This window comes from Bos indicus, chromosome 11, assembly GCF_029378745.1.
Source record: "Bos indicus isolate NIAB-ARS_2022 breed Sahiwal x Tharparkar chromosome 11, NIAB-ARS_B.indTharparkar_mat_pri_1.0, whole genome shotgun sequence".
In the NCBI taxonomy this organism is placed as follows: Eukaryota; Metazoa; Chordata; class Mammalia; order Artiodactyla; family Bovidae; genus Bos; species Bos indicus.
This window is the reverse complement of record NC_091770.1, coordinates 82,451,355-82,465,101: the sequence shown is the minus strand read 5'-3', so window position 1 is coordinate 82,465,101 and position 13,747 is coordinate 82,451,355. Positions and strand designations below refer to the sequence as shown.

At 48.9% G+C, this 13,747-nt stretch overlaps 1 long non-coding RNA gene across 1 annotated transcript; it reads left to right on the top strand.

The window, feature by feature from the left end:
- The first annotated feature begins 5,092 nt into the window (after positions 1-5,092).
- Positions 5,093-13,462, top strand: LOC139185825 (uncharacterized). The gene is made up of 3 exons (XR_011569374.1): positions 5,093-5,211; positions 6,077-6,474; positions 8,553-13,462. It is a non-coding gene; the product is annotated as an uncharacterized lncRNA (long non-coding RNA).
- The last annotated feature ends 285 nt before the right edge of the window (positions 13,463-13,747 follow it).

Below are 13,747 nucleotides of genomic sequence, written 5' to 3'. Positions count from 1 at the left end.
CTTGGCAGGTAAGATCTAGACTAGAGAAAGGCTTGGTGGTCTTAATATGAACTTACTACCTCCTCTGTGAGGCAAACTCACGGCAAAACTCCAGGCCTCATTATTCTGAAACAGTCACTGTCTCCTCCAGGAGGCTTTTCTAACATTGGAAAAGGAGAAATCAGAAAAGGCACGCTGAGGTTTCTGGACTGGAATTCTCTGAGAAAGCAGCTGTTTGCACGTTTGCCTATCAAAGGTTGCAAGTCAGGACAATTGAGGGTTGGGAGATGAAAAGAATTTGTGGGTGGCAGGGAGTCGGTAAATGCGAACGACGGCTCCTTAGAAACAAAGAAAAATGTTAAAGATGAGTGCAAAGGATGACTTCTCCCTCCAGAAAATCTGCTCAGCTGAGACTTGACCTACATCCCTTTAGAAGCAGGAGAAGGCGATGCTTCTGAAAACATTAAAGGGGCTTTTGTTTTCACTCTCAAGAACACGCAGGGAATGCAGGGAATGATGATAACTTCCTGTCACGTCATAACGACAACTAGTGTTTAGCCACTGTTGTCCTCATTTTACAGTTGAGGTGACTGAAGTTTCAGTGTGAGGACCGTGGTTCAAATCCCAGCTCTGCCACTGTTAACTACAGGTGACTTTGGGAAAGTTATTTGTTCTCTGAGCATCAGTTTCCTCATCTGTAAAATGGGGATAGTCAGTTGCAGGATTGTTGGAGAGGCTTAGAACAGTGTTTGGTACAGAGTTAGTAGTCAGTAGATGTTCCTAATGATGATGGTGAGAATGACCGTGATGATGGTGATGCTCAGGGCCTCATGGCTGGAAGAAAGCAGAGTCAGGTTTTGAACTTGTATCTGCCAGGCTTGTGTTGTTTCCATTCCCCCCTTCACTGCCCTACACTTTAGCAAGGGGTACTGAAGACTATGGGCTTCCCAGGTGACTTAGTGATAGAGAATCTGCCTGCCAAAGCAGGAGACACAGGAGACACAGGTTTGACCCCTGGGTTGGGAAGATATCCTGGAGGAGGAAATGGCAACCCACTCCAGTATTCTTGCCAGGAAAATCCCATGGACAGAGGAGCCTAGAGGACTATGTAGTCCTTGGGGTAGCAAAGAGTCAGACACAACTGAGCATCGAACACACACACTGAAGAATATGAAGTAGAAATAGCTCAAACTAAATTGAAGTAAGAGTGTTAAAAAACTATTTGCTTTACCACTTGCATTTCACAGGTGCCCCATCAGCCCATCAGGCGGAGGATTGGTGGGAGAGACCTGTGATCAGGACCTGAGGCTCTGCATACTTCATTTGAAATTTTTTAAAAAAGAAAGAAAATATAACCTCTGTGAAGTCTTACAACACCTTCTCAGTTCACAGAACCCTCTACTAGGTAAAATCTTTCTGTATTTTTCTTTTCAGAGGGCAGTTTTCTGAACTCCCTTTCCTACTGTTTGCTCTGCTCATTCTGTGCCCTATGCCTGCAGTGCTTCTAATTCTAAGTCCATTGCTCAAAATCTAGCTCAAGCCCCACAACCTCCAGGAAGCCTTCCCTGACTACCTGGTCCACAGGGATGGCCTCCTCCCATGTATCTGGGTGCTCATTTGGCCAGGAGCACGCACTCCATGTGAATTGGAACTCCTTTGCATGCATGCCTAAGTCCTTTCCTGGAAACCGTACCCAGGACTGGAGCCCTGACCCATATCCCTTTGTGTTTTTTATTGTATGGTATTTTGGCTATGTTGTTGATGTTCAGCCGCTAAGTCATATTTGACTCTGTGACTCCATGGACGGCAGCACTCCAGGCTTGCCTGTCCTTCACTATCTCACAGAGTTTGCTCAAACCCATGTCCACTGAGTTGGTGATGCCATCCAACCATCTCATCCTCTGTCACTCCCTTCTCCTTCTGCTCTCAATCTCTCCCAGCATCAGGATCTTTTCCACTGAGTCAGTTCTTTGCATCAGGTCAAAGTACTGGGGTTTCAGCTTCAGCATCAGTCCTTCCAATGAATATTCAGGACTGATTTCCTTTAGGATGGACTGATTTGATCTCCTTGCTGTCCAAGGGACTAAGACTCTTCTCCAGCACCATGATTTCAAAAGCATTCAAAATTCTTCAGTGCTCAGCCTTCTTGATGGTCCAACTCTCACATCCGTACATGACCACTGGAAAAACCACAACTTTGACTAGAAGGACCTTTGTTGGCAAAGTGATGTCTCTGCTTTTTAATACTCTAAGTTGTCATAGCTTTCCTTTCAAGGAGCAAGCATCTTTTACTTTCATGGCTGCAGGCCCCATCCCCAGTGATTTTGGAGCCCAAGAAAATAAAATCTGTCACTGTTTTCCACTTTCCCCCATCTATTTGCTGTGAAATGATGGGACCAGATGCCATGATCTTAGTTTTGTAAATGTTGAGTTGTAAGCCAGCTTTTTCACTATGGGTAATGCTTATTTAATTTTGATAAGTTCAACATCTCCACATACTCCTTGAGGCCTGGGAAACCTGAAACTCACCCTTTATTCTGCTTGTTGTCAGTGACATCGTCTTATCCCAGTGCCCAGCTCAAGGAGACACATACTTAATCACCATCTCCTGTTGACCAAACAAGCAGGTGCTCCAGACCTACCATGTGCAGGCTCTAGGGGAACAGAGATGAGGGAGCTGGTCTCATGGGGAGGAAGGGCTGCAGGAGAGGAGAGTCCGCTATAACATAAATAATTTCAGCCTTCAAAGATGGGGGTGCAGAGGTAGGTGTTCAGGAGTGGCAAATTCTGGCCAGGATGTGTGAGAGGTGGTGAGGACTTGTTGTCAGAAAACTGGGGAAGGCTGCTTGAGGATTAGAAACACCTGGTGCAAGGTGTGTGTGTGTGTGTGTGTGTGTGTGTGTGTGTGTGTGTGTGTGCCTGTGTGTGTGTGTGTGTGTGAGTGCTCAGTCATGTCTGAGTCTTTGCAACCCTATGGACTGTAGCCTGCCAGGCTCCTCTGTCCATGGAGATTTCCATTCAAGAAAACTGTCATTTCCAGACAAGAATACTGGAGTGGGTTGCCATTTCCTCCTCCAGGGGCTCTTCCTGACCCAGGGATCGAACCCTTGTCTCTTCCGTCTCCTGCGTTGGCAGGCGGGTTCTTTACCAACTCCATCACCTGGGAAACCCTTGGTACAAGTGTATTTTGGCTTATCAGGAGCCTAACCGGATTAGGGGCTGATCCGCGGGAGGATGTGGTTGGAGTAAGAACAGGCAGGGAAGAGCCAGGGGAGGAAGACCTCAAAGGATTTGATCAAATAACTCTCGGTGTTGGACCAGGTTTCAGGATTTTCTGCAGGGTGTTGTGTTTTAGAACATAGGTTAGAGGCTGCTTCCACCATTAATCTGATTTGATAAGTGCAGAAGCCTCTGCTGACAACAAAGATCTGAATGTGAGTGATTAGCAGGCTGATGGAATACTCCCCAGACAGCGACAAAAGCCCAGGATGCGAAGGCAGCCTGATTTGAAATGGCTATTTGTGTCCTATTCTGGGAGCGAGCCCACGTCTCTGTGTGCCCCGCCCCCTTCCTCCCGGGAAGCTGTCTGTCCTGGCATGAGCTGCCCGTCCAGTACTTTCCTTGCAAACCCTGCTCTTGTCCACCCCAGGCGGCTCACAGCTTTCAGCAGAGGATTACTTAGAAAAATAAGTTAATGACTGTCGTCCTTGGATCAGGCGAGGTTTGCTGGAAGAAGCAGGCATGCCCAGAATTCATTTCCCTCGAGTCTGATGGGGGCGGGTAGAGAACACATGTTGCGAATTCCAGTCTGGGAAGAAAGAAAAGAATTCTTCACCTAGTCAAAGCAGCATCATTAGAACTAACGTGTGGGGACAAGGCATCGTTTAAAAATGTAATAGCAGCCGTGAGCACCTTCTGAGTATGGCTGGGGACCTGGGTGGAGACCTATCTGTGAAGTGAGGAGTGGGCTGTCATCTGTGTTGTTCCTGGGGTCAACTGATCTCAGGCCCCGTAGGAAATGGCTGGGGGCTCCAGTGTGGAGGTGGGGGAGACAGAGATGGGGTGGGGAGGGGAGGTGGGGAGTAGGGTAGGGAGAGAGGGAGAGCAGAGGACAGGCTCGCTGGCTCTTTTCACTCAACGCGGGAGACCACCAACAGGCCCCAGCTGGCAGGTGTCCTGCTCCTCGTGCCAGGCCAGCCCATCTGATCCTCTTCTAGGGACTTTGAAGGCACCTATATTCACTCATTTATTCACTCAACAAACACTTGATGTCCCAAACTTCCCACAACACTAGTAGGAGAATCGAATGATACAAACCTTTTCACTAAATGCTAGCTCTGAAACCTGCAAAGTCTGTTAAAGACACTATTTTCTATGGGGGGGGCGGAATATATATATATATAGAGAGAGAGAGAGAGAGAGAGAGAGACAGAGAGAAGGAAAGAGAAAGAAATACAAGTGGGGGTGAGGGAAGGAGCTATGTTGCTGACTTACAGCCTGTCTCTGTCCTGGAAAAGCCCCAGGGCACTGAGGGGATTGAATCAGCTGGTGTTCTGGGAGCAACCGGGAGTGACAACCCAAGGCAGGCAAATGTGGAAGAATGGAGGCCAGGATAGGAAGACAACCATGCCCTGCTTGTCCTGAGTTGACCTGCGCATGCATTGTTTTTAGTCTTTAAACTAACCCAGGTGATCGCTGAATACTCACTGGGAAAGGCTGATGCTGAAGCTTCAATACTTTGACCACCTGATGCGAAGAGCCGACTCATCGGAAAAGACCTTGATGCTGGGAAAGATTGAAGGCAGGAGGAGAAGGGGATGACAGAGGATGAGATGGTTGGATGGTATCACCGACCTGATGGACATGAATCTGAGAAAACTCCAGGAGATAGTGAAGAACAGGGAAGCCTGGCGTGCTGCAGTCCATAGGATTGCAAAGAGTCGGACACGACTGAACGACTGAATAAGGTGATCGCTACTCTACGGAGGTGGTGGGCCAAGGTGTCGGATCTCACTCCACTTGTGGAGGCTGCTTGGTGAATGTCAGGGTTATTTATTACTTCTAAAAGGTCAGTTGTTTTTAAATAGAAGAAAATTGAGGCTCAGGGAGATTAATTTCCTAAGTCATAGCTACTAAATGGTAGGGTTGAGACTTGAACCCTCTGGTCTGACTCTGGCCTGTGTTTTTCTCCACTGTTCTTCAAGGAAGGGGCTGCCTGGACTGAACCAGGAGGTGAGCTTAGAGGCGGGGGTGGGGTGGGGTGGGGTGTGTATAAAGCTAGGGGCACCCAGGGCGGCCGGAAGTCTGGCCTGGAAGTCCGGCAGAAGACTTTTCCGGGGGACGGGGAATTTCCAGGCCCCCGCCTGGAAAGGAAGATCTTAGCCCAAGTGTGGGTTCTGCGGTCCCGAGTCCCCTGAGGCTCCCTGTCCTTCCTCCCTGGCCTGGCCAGAGACTCTGGATCTGAAACCGGAAGTTTCTGAGGGATGACAGTCAAGAATCATCTGCAGAGAGTTGTATACAGAGGGAGAAAAACAGAAGTAGGAGTAGAAATGGTGTAAACAGATGACTTCATGCTTTCCCTGGTCTCCTCGGGGCTGGCTGACTGACCTGGCTGCTTGGTGGGAGCCCCAGCCCTGGAGAGGAGCCACTGAGATGTTGCCCCTCCTGCCGGAGACCTGGTTTTGGGGTTCCCACACCCCCATATCTGGGTTCCCTGGAATTGGAGCCATGGTCACTAGGGCTGCCTGTCACTGACCCACACCTACATTCTCCATCCTCCTTGAAGATGTCACCAGCTGTTTCACAGGTAACATGGAGCCTACATGTTACCTACCATGTTAGGTAACATGGAGCCCTACCTACAGCAGGGCCTGACTAGTGAACCTCCTCTGCATCTTGTCAACTTTATCATTGCTGTTATTCAGTCACTAAGTTGTGTCTGACTTTTTGTGATTCCATGGAGTGCAGCATGCTGGGCTCCTCTGTCCTCCACTATCTCCTGGAGTTTGCTCAAATTCCTGTCCATTGAGTCTGTGATGCTATCTAACCATATTATCCTCTTCCACCCTCTTCTCATTTTGCCTTCAATCTTTCCCAGCATCACGGTCTTTTCCAATGAGTCAGCTCTTTGCATCAGGTGGCCAAAGTATTGGAGCTTCAGCTTCAGCATCAGTCCTTCCAATGAATATTCAGGATTGACTTCCTTTAGGATGGGCTGCTTTGATCTCCTGCTGTCCAAGGGACTCTCAAGAGTCATCTCCACCACCACAGTTGGAAAGCATCAGTTCTTCGGCGCTCAGTCTTTATGGTCCAACTCTCATATTGGTACGTGACTACTGGAAAAGCAACAGCTTTGACTACACGGCCTTTATTGACCTTGTTGCCTGTTTTGCTACAACTTCATACTTTCAGATCTAGCACATGGATCTGACCACACACTGATCAACGTGGAATCCCTCTGTGGCTGCTGCTCCAGGATACGACCTTGGCTCCCAGGTAAGGAGTCACCTGGCCTGGCTCCTCCAAGACCCCATCTTATAGTCCAATGCATCCCACATAGGTAATCTTAGTTGATAAATGTTTTCGCTTAATGTTATTCTTTTGAAAGTTTTTGAGAAGTGGAAAATGAGAATGCAGGAGGGCATCTTAGGGACCCTGTGTCACAGAAGGCAGTTCCCCTGACCATGAAGGGCCTTTTGTGCCACACGGAGGAAGTTGGAAATGCTTCTGTAGGCAATGAAGAGCCATTACAGCCTTCGTAACTAGGAAGAAAGTGCAGAGAGATAAGTGAAGAGTGGATCAATGGTTTATTTCATTGATGATTATAACAGAGTGCTAGGAAACAGATCTTTAAACACCCCCCTCTGAACTGACACCAATAAAGCTGCTTTTGTGGGCTCTTTCGTGGAAGGAGGACTTTGGATGACCTTCTCTGAGCAATGTGCACGAACGTGCCCTGTGGTGATGTTCCAGGATTCTGCAGTGGGTTCGATCCCATCTAAGGGAAAGATTGTCAAAACCACCACCAACTGGTCCCCAGCACTGGTCCCTGGGGAGGCAGAAGAGCAAAACAGACAAAGGCCCGATTCTGACTCTGCTATCTGCTGGTGGTGACCTCGGGCAATCCCGCCGTCTCCCTGAGCCTCAGCGTCTGCATGTATAAGACGGGGATGACGATGCCTGCCCCACAGAGAGAACACGAGATACTGTATATGAAGCAATTGGAATAGAGCAGGAGCCAATAAGAGCTACTTGACATCAATCCCCATACCAAAGTGACAGCTGGAGGCTGGGAGAAAACCCATACACACAACATCAAAAAAAATTCCTTTAGGGAAAAAAAAGAGAGAGAGAAGAGACAGGAGCAATGGAGAGGAAGAAAGGAATTAGTGCTGTCAACAGCAAGTCAGTTTGTCTTAAAACCTTTCAAATTGTGGAAAGAACTGAGAAATGTATTTCCTGGGGCAGGAGGCAGGGGGCTGAGGGGGCCTAGCGCTGATTGCCTGCACAGACAGTGGAGGGAACATTCCAGAGGGAGGGGAGCCTGGTGTTTGGGAAGCCCTGACAAAGAGGTGAGCCCGTGGCCAAGGCTGCAGCCCTACTGGGTGAGCCAGGGAACTGGTGGGGGCAGAGGAGGTGAGAGACGTGACACAGCCTGGAGGAAGCTTACACACACGATTCTCAATGAAAGAGGCCAGACGGCAAAGAACACATAGGGCCGGACTTCATTGATAGGAAACAGAATGGTCCAGAGAGGCCAATCCACAGAGATAGGAAGCAGGCTAGTGGTAGCCTAGGTGAGGGGGTTTGGAGCGAGATGGGGAGTGACTGCTAACAGATGTGGGGTTCTTTGGGGGGTGATGAAAATGTTCAAAAATTGATTGCAAGGATGCTCACAGAGCACTGCGACTATACTGAAAACCACTGAATCGTGTACTTTAAGTGGGTAGATGGTATGGTATGTACATCACATCTCAATAAAACTGTTATTTAAAAAAAAAAAGGAAAGAGACTCAAGTGAAAAACACACACCACTTAATGTATATGTCTTACAGACACAGCACGTTCAAGGGAAAAACTCCAGGAAATTCTCAAGCCCACTTTCCCGAGCAGATGGCCAAGCCCCAGACGCCCCGGGTGACTTGCTGGTGGCCCCATCGCAGAAGAAAGGGCGGGGCCACATGCTAGCCCCGCCCCCGCGGCGCGGGCCCACCTGTGCTGGAGCTTTTGGTAGTTCAGTCCACGCCATCCAGCACCGGGTTCACCGCACTGGGGTCATACAATGGGAAACTGGGAGAAATGACTTCCAAATTCAGGTGGACTCTGTTAGTTTAAAGCTCCATATCTCCCGAGGGACTTTTGGCTATAGTGCGGTAAAACCCCTAAAGCTGGTCCTAAGCTTCTTCCACTAAATTCTCTAGAACAGATGGGTGTTAGGGCCGAGGTCCAGTGGTGATGGAGACTGGGGGGAGGTGAAGAAGCCTTGTTGTGTCGTTTGCAGGGGTGGTGGTGGTGGTGGTTTGTTTAGTCGCTAAGCCGAGTCTGACTCTTGGGGTTTCCATTTCCTTCTCCAGGGGGATCTTCCTGACCCAGGAATCAAACCCGGGCCTCCGGCATTGCAGGCAGATTCTTTACCAAGTGAGCTTAATGACTCTTCAGAGATGTCTCAGCTGAATCTACTTTGAAATATGTGGCGCGTGAAGCCCAGAGAAGGGAGGCGATTTTCGCCCCAGGTCACACAGTAAAGCGGCAGTGATGGAGTGAAGAACCAGGCCTCTGGACTCTCGGTTCGGTGCTCTGTCCATGGCACTCTATGGCCACCTTTAGCCACCACGGGGCTGGGAAAGGAGGGCAGGGGAGATTGGCTGTGCTGGGTAGGTGGAGGGGCTCCAAACACTCCAGGCCAAGGAACTAGGGGGCCCATGCTCATGGGAGACCGGAGGGAGAGCTCGCGGGGTGAAGGGACAGATGGAGGGGTCAGATGGAGTCTAAGAGACTGGGTCTCTGTGAGCCCTCCGGTTCCTAAAGGATGCTCCAGACCTCAGGACCAGGGAAGGGAGGCTGCTGATAAAAGCCCAAGAAGCATGTCACCTTAGGCCTGCTTGGGAGGTGCCTGCCAGTGGTTCTGCGTGGTTCTGCTTAACTTTCCCACCTCAGAGAAGAGGAGGTGCAGTCCCACAACCAGAGGTGGCTTGGAGTTAGACTGGCTCTGATCTGGGCCTTTATCTTCGTTCTGCCTCTGACCCACTGTGATCTCTTAGGCCAGTTCGCTGTCTTCACTGAATCTGCGTCTCATGAGGTGTAAAAGGCATCAGACGCGCACCCATTTCTCTGAGCAGTGACAATTAGCTGAGACCATGTCTGTGGGGGCTTCCTAGGTGGTGCTAGTGGTAAAGAACCCGCCTGCCAATGCAGGAGATGTAAGAGATGCGGGTTCAGTCCTGGGTTGGGATGATCCCCTGGAGGGAGGGCATGGCAACCCACTCCAGAATTCTTGCCTGGAGAATCCCATGGACAGAAGAGCCTGGCAAGCTACGATCCATAGGGTCGCACAGAGTCGGACACAACTGAAGCGACATAGCATGGGCACCTGTCTGTGAAGTCGGTATGTTGTCCATGGTGACTTTGTGACAGGGGTTTTGCTGCATGTAGGTTATTACTCTGTGACTGCAAAAACCACTGTCTGGCACCCTGGAGGTTTTCATGCCAGGTCCCTGTATTTGAAGCAAATTCCTCATGGGGGAGGGAAGAGCTTCTTTCTAAAGAAAGAATATAAGTGCAGCCTCCTGGGGGCGGGGTATGAGCCTCTACTCACACTGATAGCCCACCTCCCTGAGAGGCTGGCCCCATCAGGTCCCCAGGGTGCGGGGGATGGGGGAGAGGTCAGGAACCTGCACAGGAGTGTAGAGGGAAATTGACTAATCTTATCCATCATTTAATTCTCATACTCTCCATAGCCATGATGACTACCTTTCTAACTTCTAAATAAACTTACCTTCCCCAAATTAGGGGCTTCCCTGGTGGCTCAGATAGTAAAGAATCTGCCTGCAATGCAGAAGACCCGAGTTTGATCCCTGGGTCGGGAAGATCCCCTGGAGAAGGAAATGGCTACCCACTCGAGTATTCTGGACTGGGAAATCTCACAGACAGAGGAGCCTGGCAGGCTACAGTCCATAGTGCCGCAGATGGACTGCCAAGGCTCAGAGATGTTAAGTGATATATCCGAGGTCACTGGGCCAGTAGAGAGTGGCCGGGGTGAAAAACTCTATCTAAGCATGAATCTTTCCGAAGCCGCCCAGAGCAGAGGTGCTGGAGGCGCTGTTCGCCCGCAGTCTGATGTTGCTCAGGCCTGGCTCAGAGCCAGGCCTCTGAGTTTACTGAAATGTTCTGAGAGTTGTTGGGGGAAATGGAGCTTTGAACTTGCCTAATATAACACGGGCTGGTTCTCAGGATCATAAACATGTTTCTGAACCTAATTAAAGAGTCTTGTGAAAAGAGGGAGAGCAGAGCTGAGACATGACGGTCCGTCTAAAACCTCCCCGTGGGCCAGAACGGGAGCTTGGCTTTTCCCAGACTCGGGGAGAACCAGCCCTCTCTGGGGGCAGAGAGTTAAGAGGCTTTAGAAAGAAGAAAAGGCTCTTTTACAGTCCTGGCTGGGGACCTGGGCTGTGCTGGGGAGGGGATGTAGGAGGCATAATTGGGGCTTGTAAAACATTTCCAGACAAAATCACTTAATGTGTTTTGGAGAGTAAAAAGTAACAGTCCACATAATCCGTAAATTTGGGCAGTTTTCTACAGAGTCAACAGAGCTGGAACAGGGGACCCGAAGGATGCCTGGGCTAGTGATCAGCGTTCTGTGACGGCTGCAGGTGGACTTTGTTCTGAGCACTGGACCCCTGAGCAGCCAGATGCTGCTCCTTTGCTGTGTGACCTTGGCCAGGTCACTTACGCCTCTGGACCTCAGTTCCCTTGTATGGAAAGTGGGGCTAGAACGCTACCCACCTCACAGGCTTGTTGAGAGGTTTAAAGGTGGTGAGTGTGTTAGTCGCTCAGTCGCGTCCAAATCTTGCGACTCCATGGACTGTAGCCCACCAGGGTCCTCTGTCCATGGGATTCTTCAGGCAAGGATACTGGAGTGGGTTGCCATTTCCTCTTCTAGGGGATCTACCCAACCCAAGGATGCAACCTGGGTCTCCTGCATTGCAGGCGGATGATTCTTTACTGTCTGAGCCACCAGGGAAGCCCTTAAAGGTGGCAAAATATACTAAATGGTCAAAATAGTGCCTGGCACACAGGAAGTGATTATATAAATGTTTGCTCTCATTATTCTGCTGCCTTGGGAATGGGCTACGACCCAGTCACCTGTGAGAGTGTCTAAAGCTGGCGTCATCGCGTCTCTATTGAGCTCTTCCTCTCGTTTCTGTCCTGCTGTCCTCTGTGCCAATATTGATCACTCCCATCAATTTCCAGCTGTCCCCAGCACTGATTCGCTTCATGGAGCCAGACCTTTCCCCTGCCAGTGCTCCGTCGCCCGCAGCGTAACATTCAAACCTTGGGGCCCTTTACTCTGAGTTTGTTTTCTGCCTTATGTGCAGCCCTGTCCCCCTGTGGCTGTCACAATGTGCCAAGTGTTTCTAGTTTTTCCTCACTTCTGGGCAAATGGTAAATATTGCACTTCCCGGTTCCCTTGTGGTTGGCTGGAGGCAAACGACTAGTTTTTCCGGATAAATTGTGAATAGAGGTACATATGGGCTGGAGTGCTTTTTCCTTCTGCTATGACAACTGGGAGCGTGATCTAAACCAGGTGTCAACAAACTTTTTCTATAAATGCCTTCAGCTTTGCGGGCTCTACGATCTCTGTGGTGCTTCTCAGCTCTGCCATTGCCATGTGAAGGCAATCATAGGTAATCCACAAGTGAATGAGCGTGACTGTGTTGCAATAAAACTTTATTTATAAAAACAAGCAACAGGTTGGGTTTGGCTCATGGACTGTAGTTTGTAAACCCCTTTTCTAGACCAGGCATCCAGGAGAAGTTTCTGCAATGATGGAAATGTTCTGTAATATCTATGCTGTCCAGTACGGTAGCCACTAGCCCCTTGAGTCCACTGAAAATTACATAGCCTCAAGTGACTACTCCTACTAGAGTGGACAGGCAGTTCTAGGCAGTTTCTCTGCTTCCTGTGAAGGTCCTGGAGTGAGGATGACATGGAGAACTACAGCAGATAGGGATGGACATGTAGCCTCTCCAATTCTTGATCTTATAAACAACTGAGATCTGGGGAATGTTTGTCACTGCAGCATAACATAATCATTCCTAACTTATATACCATTCACTCTCACCCCTGTACAAATCTACGTATTTCACTTGCTTTCACGGAAGCATTTCATGCACATCCAGGCCTCCAGGCCTTGACTCATACTCTTTACTCAGCCTGGGATCCCCTCAACTGTCCCTTACTTCAGTGATACATGTGGCCTCCATGTTTAAGTGTGAAAGTGAAAGTGTTAGTCACTCAGTCATGTCTGACTCTTTGCAGCCGCAGGGACTGTAACCCCCCTGGTTTCTCTGTCCATGGAATTCTCTGGGCAAGAATACTGCAGTGGGTTGCTATTCCCCTTTCCAGGAGATCTTCCCCACCCAGGGATTGAACCCAAGTCTCCTGCATTGCAGGTAGATTCTTTACCATCTGAGCCACCAGTGAAGTCCATGTTTAAAGTTCAGCTCCAATGTTACTGTCTTTTGGTTGTTTTTCCAAGAGCCCTCCAAATCACCTCCGTGTAGTAGGAATCACCTGCAGTTTCCCTAGGATTCTTTGCAAGTATAATGTAAATATAGTGTTATCATAGTTTATCTTATTCATTTATTCATTGTAAGGACTAATGCTGAAGCTGAATCCCCAATACTTTGACTGCCTGATGTGAAGAACTGACTCATTGAAAAAGACCCTGATGCTTGGAAAGATTGAGGGCAGGAGGAGAAGGGAGCAACAGAGGATGAGATGGTTAGATGGCATCACCGACTCAATGGATATGACTTTGAGTAACCTCCAGGAGACAGTGAAGGACAGGGAAGCCTAGCGTGCTGCAGTCCATGGAGTCGCAGAGTGAGACATGACTTAGCCACTGAACAATAGTTTATCTTGTGTTTTCAACTAGATGGTGAGCCTTGGGAAGAGCCCTCATCAGATACTTCAGCATTTTCGTTGTGACCTGCATAAATTTTGTTCAGTTGAATTTAATACATGTCAAACTCAATCCATGGTGGCCCTTATGTCCTTAGTGGCTTTCTCTGGCCCTGGGTGCAACTTTGGACCATTTGCCTTGCCTTTTTGTCATTCTTCTGGCTATAGTGAGACACCTCAGTCTCTACAGTTCAGCAATGGTGATGATGGAGGGTGAGGGGAAAGGAAAGAAAAGAGACACATACCAGTTTTATCTGGTAGTGGTATAAAAACACCAATTTGATTATTTAGGAAAAAATGACTCTCCAGTGCAGGGCAATTGTGACTATAAGCACAGACATAGTATTGCTAACGGCTTCCAAGGCTGGTCTTAGGATCTCAGAGTTGGCATACTGCCAAGCTGGGACTTGTCTGGGAGGCTTTGTTGTTCAAGGCTTTTCTCTTAAAATTTCTTTTCAATGGAGTATGGCTTGTCAAAAATACTAGTTTAATTTTTCAATCATTTTCATTCTATCTGGCAAAAGATGTTAGTGTTTTGGTTTTTTGTACAACTATGGAAACATCATCATCACCACCCCTTACCGAT